At 37.8% G+C, this 9,673-nt stretch overlaps 1 long non-coding RNA gene across 1 annotated transcript; it reads left to right on the forward strand.

Annotated features, from left to right (window-relative positions):
* Positions 1 to 3,041: 3,041 nt before the first annotated feature.
* Positions 3,042 to 5,241, forward strand: LOC148116899 (uncharacterized). Its single transcript, XR_015733928.1, has 3 exons — positions 3,042 to 3,093; positions 3,826 to 3,930; positions 5,145 to 5,241. It is a non-coding gene; the product is annotated as an uncharacterized LOC148116899 (long non-coding RNA).
* Positions 5,242 to 9,673: the final 4,432 nt, after the last annotated feature.

The raw sequence follows: 9,673 nt of genomic DNA on the forward strand, positions 1-9,673 counted from the left end.
TTGCATTTTTGAGCCAATACACAAATTACAATGTAGAGAACATGTCAAATTCCAGTTGAAATGTATACATTTCAAGAAAGAATGCATCAGAATACATACAAATGTCCGGTGGGACCAATATATTGCAGGATGATCTAAGCAGTAAAGAATGAGTCAGAGATATAGGAAGTGCTTTTTAAAGTCAACTTTACTAGGACTTATCAGGAGGCAAAAAGCTAACATTGTAAGGATTTTTATATTTTTCCTGATCCCATACTTAAAAATATTACTTTTACCCTTTGTCCTTAAAAGGAACTATCCTAAGAAATTAGTGGACAATCTTCATAATAATCTTTATAATAATTTATGGGGACAAACTTCTTCTGCATGACTCTTCTTTCATAATTTGGAGGGAAGCTGTTGGAAAAGAGTCTTCTAGGTGTCACGATTTTACACCTTCTAGGTATCATTTTTTTTTTTTATTGCTATAGTTTTGTATTATTTCTGCCGGTGTGAATCAATGTTTGTTGTCTTTTAGAGCATGTGTTTATTATTATTATTTTTTGAGTGTGTGATTCTACAGAATATGATAGGCCTTTCATATTCATTGATTCATTCTACTTAAATTAGAACCTGCTCCAATTTTAATGGTTTCCAAGTCGTGAAAACGGACCAAAAAATTAAAAAAAATCTCCTCAAAGATCTATAGACTAAAAACAAAAATTCACAATCAGCCGGAGCTAAAGGCATTTGGAAAAGAATGGTTTTGGTTGCTTGGATAATATAAAGCAAAATAGGTAAGAAATAATTGAAATAAAATATGGATGGACACTTCAGCAGAAATTCATAAACAAGCAAGGACAAAAGCATAAGGAATAAGTATAATTTGCAGGGTCAAATCTTGCATATCATCCCTAAGCTCTGAAATGAGCAGAAATATTTGTTTTGTGTGTTTTACAACAGTTTATATTTAAGTGCAGATTGATTACACAAGAATTCCCAGTTGTTGTATTTTAAACATACAATTCCCTATTATCATATTTTAAAACATACAAAACATGTTAAGCACAGGAAGTAAGTCTATGAAATGTCAGATGTGTGTGAAAATTATGGCTAGTTATAATCTCTTGCCATAAATGAAACAGATCCATGACTTGGTGAGTTTTTTCCATATAACTCTCTCTCTTAATCAGAAAGAAATTTAAGAAATATTTAGGTAATTCTGGTTAAGGCATTTTAGTACTATTGTCACAGTTTTGAAAAACAAGATTGAAAATAAGACTTGGTTGGCTTTAAAAGATATTCATTGTAATGATCAACTTATATCTAATTATTTTCAGTGGGCTTAATTAATTCTAAAGTTGACAGAATTACTCATATTGATACATGCGTATAAGTCTATACAGGTGGTCTTTGACTTACAACAGTTCATTTAGTGACAGTTACAATGGCACTGAAAAAAGTGAGTTATGACATTTTTTTACAATTTCGACCTTTACAGTATCCCCATGATCATGTAAACAAAATGCAGATGCTTGGCAACTGGTTCATACTTATGACCATTGCTGTGTGACAAGGTCATGTGATCACCTTTTGCAACCTTCTGACAAGCAAAATCAACGGGGAAGCCAGATTCACTTAACTAGGTTAACTGCAATGATTTTAGAATAGAATAGAATAGACTAAAATGAAATTTCACTGCATACAGCATATGCAAGGGTCACCACTCCAATATGCATTACATCAGGGGTCAGCAACCTGCGGCTCTGGAGCCACATGTGGCTCTTTCACCCCTCTGCTGCGGCTCCCTGTCACTCAGAATATGTGTCACAACCGACAATGTGTGACACCCGCCAGCATGTGATTTATTGAGCTTTTCAGCCCCCGGAAAGCCAACCATGGATAAATCCAAGAAAAGAAAAGTTTCAGAAGAAAACAGAATGTTTAATTCAACTACATAGGCTAGTTTTGTGGCCACTCAAGAAATAGTCAGGCACGGGGAGGGTTTTGTGGCTCCCGGTGTTTTATTTTCTGTGGGAAATGGGTCCAAATGGCTTTTTGAGTGTTTAAGGTTGCAGACCCCTGCACTACATAAACACGACAAAATAAATAAATAAATGCATATATGTGGGTATATGCATAAATAAAAATTATGTATATTATATGACACATATATTATATGACACGGTTTGCTTAACAACAGTGGCAAGAAAGGTTGTGAAACTTATTTAACAAATTTCTCATTTAGCAATAGAAATTTTGGGCTCATTGTCAAGGACTACCGTACTTATCATAACATTTCCTTTTTGAAGTAAACAATGTCAATTTTCAAATCCATACACCTGCGCATGGAGGTCATCAGGGAAAAGCAAAATATCAATTAATTTAACAAAAATATATCAAACTCCAAGACTTTTCTAACAGTGTAGGAGAAAAGTGAACGTAATGCCAGTCTGTCTTTAATTGGGTACCGATGAAATTCTCTTTAGATGCCCAGAAGAGGGAGTAGCTGCTCTATTGTGGTCTTTTTAACATAGTGCTGTCCAAATTCTTGCCTAACCAAAATCCCATTCATGCTAATGAAAGCCACAAAATCCTCTGAAACTGATTTCAGAACCACTTTATGCCCAGTTTAGAAACAGGAAAGAAGCAGAATGGTTTCTGGGGTTCTATCATAACAAATTATCTGACGAATTATCATTTTGGGATTATTCATGCTGAATGGAGAAGACAGGCTCAGCAACATACTATGGGGGTTCTAGACCAATTCAGAACCGGTCTAGAACCAGTCCAGAATATCCATTGTATATGCTACTACATCAATGTTTGTGTGTGTGTGAGAGGGAGATGGGAGAGAGAGAGAGGCAGAGAGAGAAGGAAGAGAGAAAGGAAGAGAGAGGAAGAATTATTTTTTAATTTTAAAGAATATAAATAACTCAAAAATGGAAGGATCATGTTGCGCTTATATGAATATATATGTGAATATTATGGCTGCTAGTACTTTAACTGTTTAGTTATGTTTTTAACTCTCCAGGCAATAAAACATCATTCTGGAGCCCAGAAAAAAAAAAAAAGCTGAAGAACACTGTTTATTTTGATGGATCACCATAAAAGGTATCAATAAGGACAAAGAGATAAGAAAGAATGTCTTTTTTAGACAAAAGCCAATATATTTCTTGCTCCATTTAGGCAACTAATAATAGAGCCATTAGTACTAAGAATTGACTATTAAAATGCTGGATTGGGTTATCTGTTCTCAGTGTGGTGAGGGATGCTAGACAGCATGGGGGCATCTCTCAGCAATTCAGCACAAATTAAAACAAAAACTCAGTCAACTGCAAAATTTGCTTTGCCAAGATCTTCTTTTGGTCTATGAATGTCTACAGAGATTCTCAGTCATCCAGGTCATGGTTGTCCCGAAGGTGCTTTTCCAAGAGGCAACTGGACTTCCTGGTTTTTCTTCTTTGAAGACATTTTGTTAGTCATCCAAGAAGCTTCTCCAGCTCTGACTGGATGGTCTTTCCATTCCCCACCATCCAGTCAGAGCTGAAGAAGCTTCTTGGATGAGAAGCAAAATGTCTTCAAAGAATTGCCTCCTGAAAAAGCACCTTTGAGTTTGGCCTATGAAACTGAATTGTCCATTTAATATAAATATTACTGATTGTGACAAATTTCATAGCTGTCCTCTATATATACTTGGAAATCGCTGGCTTTTATTGTTAGAAGACAGCTCTGAGTACTTTCAGGTTAATAAGTGATAATGAGATCTTAAACTTTTTTTTGGAAGAATGTGACCTTAAGGGTTTGAATTGGTGTAATATATACATTTTCCTTATAAAAATCTAGATCAGCCTTCTGGAGCTTGAGAGTTGCTAGTCAGCATATTTCATTTCAGAGGATATTGATCAATATGTATGAAGAACTAGGAACTTCAGAAGGCTGATCTAATAGGTGAGTATGTCCCTGCAGGTGCATTCACAATCTGTGGAAGACATTATCTTGCATGTCAATGCTGCCTTTCCTTGTTACTTATAATCAGAGTTGCGAATGGCTACAGGACTGGTCCATATAATTTGATAAAAACTCATTGCAAATGCATGATTTGTTGTGGAACAAACCGCCATTGGAACTGAGATAACCACATTCCTTTTTACAGTTTAAAAGGAGAGGGTTTAAATATCTATCTTTCACTCAGAGCTTCAATACATTTTAGATGTTTCAGCAAACAAATAATGGGTTGCAAATTAATTTATTAGGTTATTGTAAATAAACTATGCTGCCTGGAGCCAGGTGGGAGTGGGCAACATATGCATTGGTAAATAAAATGAAGTAAATTAAAATTAAATAAAATTATCTGACTAGGTGGCTGAGGGGCTAAGGCGCTGAGCTTGTCCATCAGAAAGGTTGGTAGTTCGAATCCCTAGTACAGGTCTCCTGTGTGAGCAGGGGGTTGGACTAGATGACCTCCAAGGTCCCTTCCAACTCTGTTACTATTAAAGTATTTTAATATATTAGAATCAGATACTAAAGATGAAAACCATGTTTATAACGTCAACAATTTGGATCTTATTTTTATACATACCTCAGTATTAAGGACTATATCTTAGTGAATTGCAGAGAGTATAGAAGTTTCTAACAGTTGCAATCTTGGAACAAGGCAGAGGAACCTTAAGTTTCTTGGGTTCTGATAATACATTGTGATTTTTTAGCCTGTTCCTAACTGTGCATTGAGATATACTTTTCTTTACATACAAACAGGATATGGCAAGGGTCAGAATATTCCAGTCAGAATATTGTCTAGGCCTCTACCTAAAGGGAATCCCAACACTTCTCTGAATTGGCTCTATTTAGGTTTTTTTGTTCATCATTTTATAAGATTCTGCGGTCCTGTGACTTAAATCACTTTCCCTATATTCTGCACATGAGAGAAGATATTTTGATCTTCTTCCTCACCTACATCTAACTGCAGCTCAACATGCCTTTGCAGCTTCTTTTTTCTGCTGTGTCTTCATGATGGTGCTTTCATTGGCTTTCCAATTCATACTCTAATGATCTTTGTTCTAATGTAATGATTTAAAATGTTTCTCCTCTTGTCCCAATGCACATTTTGCCATGGATATAATCTGATATACTTCACTGACTGTTTTTTTTTTTTAATGTTACAGCCAAGTGACTTTAGAAGGTGGAATCAGCCTGATATCTATTACCACTATAGGCTGGTAGGGGTACATTCCCTCCCCTTCCCTCCCTAGGCCCCAGTGGTGAGTTTCACATTTTTTTACTACCGGTTCTGTGGGTGTGACTTTGTGGATGTGACATGGCTTGGTGGGTGTGGTTTGGTGGGCGTGGCAGGGGAAGGATACTATAAAATCTCCATTCCCACCCCACTCCAGGGGAAGGATACTGCAAAATCTCCATTTCCTCCCAATCTGCTGGACCTTGGGAGGCAGAGAATAGATGGGGGCGGGGCCAGTCTGAGTTTTTACTACGGGTTCTCCGAACTACTCAAAATTTCCGCTACCGGTTCTCCAGAACTGGTCAGAACCTGCTGAAACCCACCTCTGCTAGGCACTTACTATCAAGGGCAATGGATAAGTCCATTCAAATTACTATTGAATCCATCAAGTTTCCAAGCCAATCTCTGCCACTGAGACCTGAATCAGTCAGAACAGCAGCTAATCAGCTGTGGCATCAGAAGAGAGTTCTACATGACAGGTATGTCTCTAGACCTGCCATCTGTTATTTGAGCTACTTTTGAAAATGCTTGTTGTTTTCTATATAGTATACATAATACTAAAAAGGCCTAACCTATCAACTGATGTCATATGTTGCTGCCTTTAACAGGTCCTATACAGTATAAAATAGTATAGTACTATTTGCAAGCATCATATCTCTAGCAAGAAAAGGATTGCTCAAGGGGCAGGAAATCTTTTGTCAGTATAGTTTTCTGTTATCTCATGGACAAATGAATAACACTAACAGCTATGGGGAAGAGTTCCTTGTGATATTTAATAATGCTATCATATATCTCCATCATCTTTTCCCAAGGCCAATTATAACTCTTTCATTCTCTCTTCATAGGTCTTCATCTTTACTGTTTTTCTCTGAACCTCTTCCAGTTTCTTTGAATCACATTAAAACTGTGGGTGGTCAAATCCCATGTGGTTTACTCCTCTCATCCCAATTACAAGCAAAATAGAAAGAAAACAAATTGCTAATCTGCTTTCCCTCTTCATGTTACTAGTTCAGGATGTATGCATGTGTTGGGTGGTATCATAAAAAATAAAGAGAGAATAAAAAAGACAATTGCTGTGAGGGGACACTGTAGCACTGCTAGTTCAGCATTCTCCTTAATAGATCTGTGAAATTATAGCATGGATCTCCATCAGGATCTTGAACACAGGGTAAGCTAGCTTTCCCACTGGTAGAATGAAAAAAGGAGGGAGGGAGGGAGGGAGGGAGGGAGGAAAGAAAGAAGGAAGGAAGGAAGGAAGGAAGGAAGGAAGGAAGGAAGGAAGGAAGGAAGGAAGGAAGGAAGGTTCTTTGATTTAGTATACAGATTAGTGTACAGACTCTTTGATCTGGTATACGGCCAGATATTAATTGGCTCAGCTTTTGCTAAAGTTAACATCATAGGATTATACACATCTGGAACAGTTTTTAAATATCTTCAAAGATGCAGTAGTATCTATAGTGCCTGTACAAAGTGAAACTGATGCAAAGGCAGATGGATCCTGCAAGCTTAATGCAGAAACGTTGTGGAAAGAAATGTAAATATTGGTGGTTTAGAAAATGTAACTAATGTTTATATGGAAGTTTAAAGAGGATCACATTACCATTTGGTTATTTTGGAAAAAAAAATCTTTATTACATGAAGTACAGAAGAATCTCCTTATCTGGGAAAAAGCTCCTTTATACTTTTTGATGCACAAGGCAAGAATTTAAATGGACTTTTATTAGTGACAACTTGATGTCACCTACGCAATGAATTAAAATGCAACAACACCGGCTAATGCAGCAGGAAGTAGTTTTGTATTCTTGCTGATTTTATAAGGAGGAGGCAGAAAACCTTCTATGTCTAGGAGCATAACTGCCCTTGTTCACTGTAGCATTAAAGGATTGTTGTGTTGTATTGGTTTAAGAACTAAGCTCTGTGAAGAGGTGGAGAGGACTCAAAAATGAGGACTATGGAAGTTTATAGTTCCTATAGTTCCTAAAAAGAGGACATAGAGACTTTGGGAAGAAATTAGTTGATCTGACCACTCTAGCTTTGAGTGGATACCTCAAGGTATGGTTAAAAAGAGTGCCCCCCCCCCATGGTTTTGCACTGTTGTTGCTTCCTCCTGCAGGCACTCCTGGTGGATACCCAGATAGGTTTGTGGTGTGTGTCAAAAACAGACGTGTTGGTATGGAAGCATACTTATACTGTGCTGAATACAAAATTGATAATTTCTTGGCCAAGATAAAATGGACTGCATTTGTAGTTAGAATAGAATGGAATGGAATGGAATGGAATGGAATGGAATGGAATAGAATAGAATAGAATAGAATAGAATAGAATAGAATAGAATAGAATGCAGTACACAGATCCTCAATGGAAGGCAGGTTGGTTGCGATTGTTTTTTCTGCCATCCTAACAATGCTTTGAAGTCTGTACCTGTCCTGTTTGGTTGCTGTGCCAAACCAGACAATTATTGAGGTACAAATGACAGACTAAATAATTCCTCTGTAAAACTGTATCAGCAGCTTCTTGGGCAATCTGAGTTTTCTGAGTTGATGCAGGAAGAACATTCTTTGTTGTGCCTTTTTAATCATGGTTCTAATGTTAGGTGTCCATTTCAAGTCATTGTAGATAATTGTTGTTGTTAGTTGCGAAGTCATGTCTGACCCATCGCGACCCGTTCCTCCAGGATTTCCTGTCCTCTACCATCCTCTGGAGTCCATTTAAGCTCACGCCTACTGCTTCAGTGACTCCCTCCAGCCACCTCGTTCTCTGTCGCCCCATTCTTCTTTTGCCCTCAATCTTTCCCAGCATTTGGCTCTTCTCCAGTGAGTCCTTCCTTCTCATTAGGTGGCCAAAGTATTTGAGTTTCATCTTCAGGACCTGGCCTTCTAAAGAGCAGTCAGGGTTGATCTCCTCTAGGTCTGACCGATTTGATTGCCTTGCAGTCCAAGGGACTCACAGGAGTCTTCTCCAGCACCATAGTTCAAAGGCCTCAGTTCTTTGGCACTCAGCCTTTCTTATGGTTCAACTTTCACAGCCATACCTTGCAACTGGAAAAACCATAGCCTTGACTATACCCACTTTTGTTGGCAGGGTGATGTCTCTGCTTTTTAGTATGCTTTCTAGATTTGCCATAGCTTTCCTCCCCAGGAGCAAGCGTCTTTTAATTTCTTGGCTTTTGCACTCTCCTTCTTCACCTGCATCAAGAGGTTCTTTAGTTTCTCTTCACTTTCTGCCATTAAAGTGGTATCATCTGCATCAGTAGTGGGTTTCAATTTTGGCCACTACCGGTTTGCTCATAAGCGCGTGCTTGTGCGTGTGTGCATTGCTTCTGCACATGTGCAGAAGCTTTTGCAGATGCACAGAGACATCTGGGTGGGTAGGTGGAGCCTCCCGCTGCCACCACTACCAGTTCGCCTGATCCGGGGCAAACCGGTAGCAACCCACCACTGATCTGCATATCTGAGGTTGTTGATATTTCTCCAGGCAATCTTAATTCCAACTTTTGATTCATCTAGCCCCGCCTTTCTCATGATGTGCTCTGCATATAAGTTAAATAGGCAGGGTGACAGTATACAGCCTTGCCAGACTCCTTTCCCAATTTTGAACCAATCAGTGGTTCCGTGTCCAGTTCTCACTGTTGCTTCTTGACCCACATATAGGTTTCTCAAGAGACAAATAAGATGGTCTGGTACTCCCATCTCTTTAAGAACTTGTCACAATTTGTTGTGATCCACACAATCAAAGGCTTTAGCATAGTCATTGTAGATAATAGAACCTAGAAACTTGAAGATGTCTTACTGTTGATACTGTTAATGATGAATGATCATCATTATATGGCCATGATATGTTCCTTCTCAGAAGTAATTTTGTGAGTCTTTTTTTAAATATGCCCAACTACTTTTTTTTTAAAAAAAGGAAAACAGCAGAAGGAAACATGTACTTATGCCACTAAAAAGGAAAAGAACAGGAAAAAGATAAAAATGAAGAAACTGCCTGAAGCATGATGAGATTCATCTTGTTGAGATGCCTGCCTGTCACACAAAATGAAAAGACATAAGAAGCATTTATACGCTCTACATAATTCTCTGGTTATGAAAATATGCCACCACATCACATACAAATAGAAACAATCTAATATGCATCTAAATTTCTCCCCAGAGTTTTGAATTCTGCTTTTTATCAAATCACTAGCCACTTGTTTATGTTTTATTTTGGGGCTTTCATCAGATGATTGTCCTTTATGCTGCTGTATTCAGAATGTACTTTTCTTTTCTACTTAGAGATTACTAATAAAAAAAATTCCCAAGAATTTGTGTATTGATTGCCCTAATACACGAAGAAATACAGTAATAAGGTTTCTGATGCTCATTTGATCAAAAGGCTTTACTGTATAGGCCTGGAAATGGAACTGAATGAATGGGAGGAATAGAGAGAGATGAACTGAAATCTGCAGCAAAGATGCATCAT

Source organism: Pantherophis guttatus, chromosome 1 (assembly GCF_059756535.1).
Source record: "Pantherophis guttatus breed Tessera chromosome 1, ASM5975653v1, whole genome shotgun sequence".
In the NCBI taxonomy this organism is placed as follows: Eukaryota; Metazoa; Chordata; class Lepidosauria; order Squamata; family Colubridae; genus Pantherophis; species Pantherophis guttatus.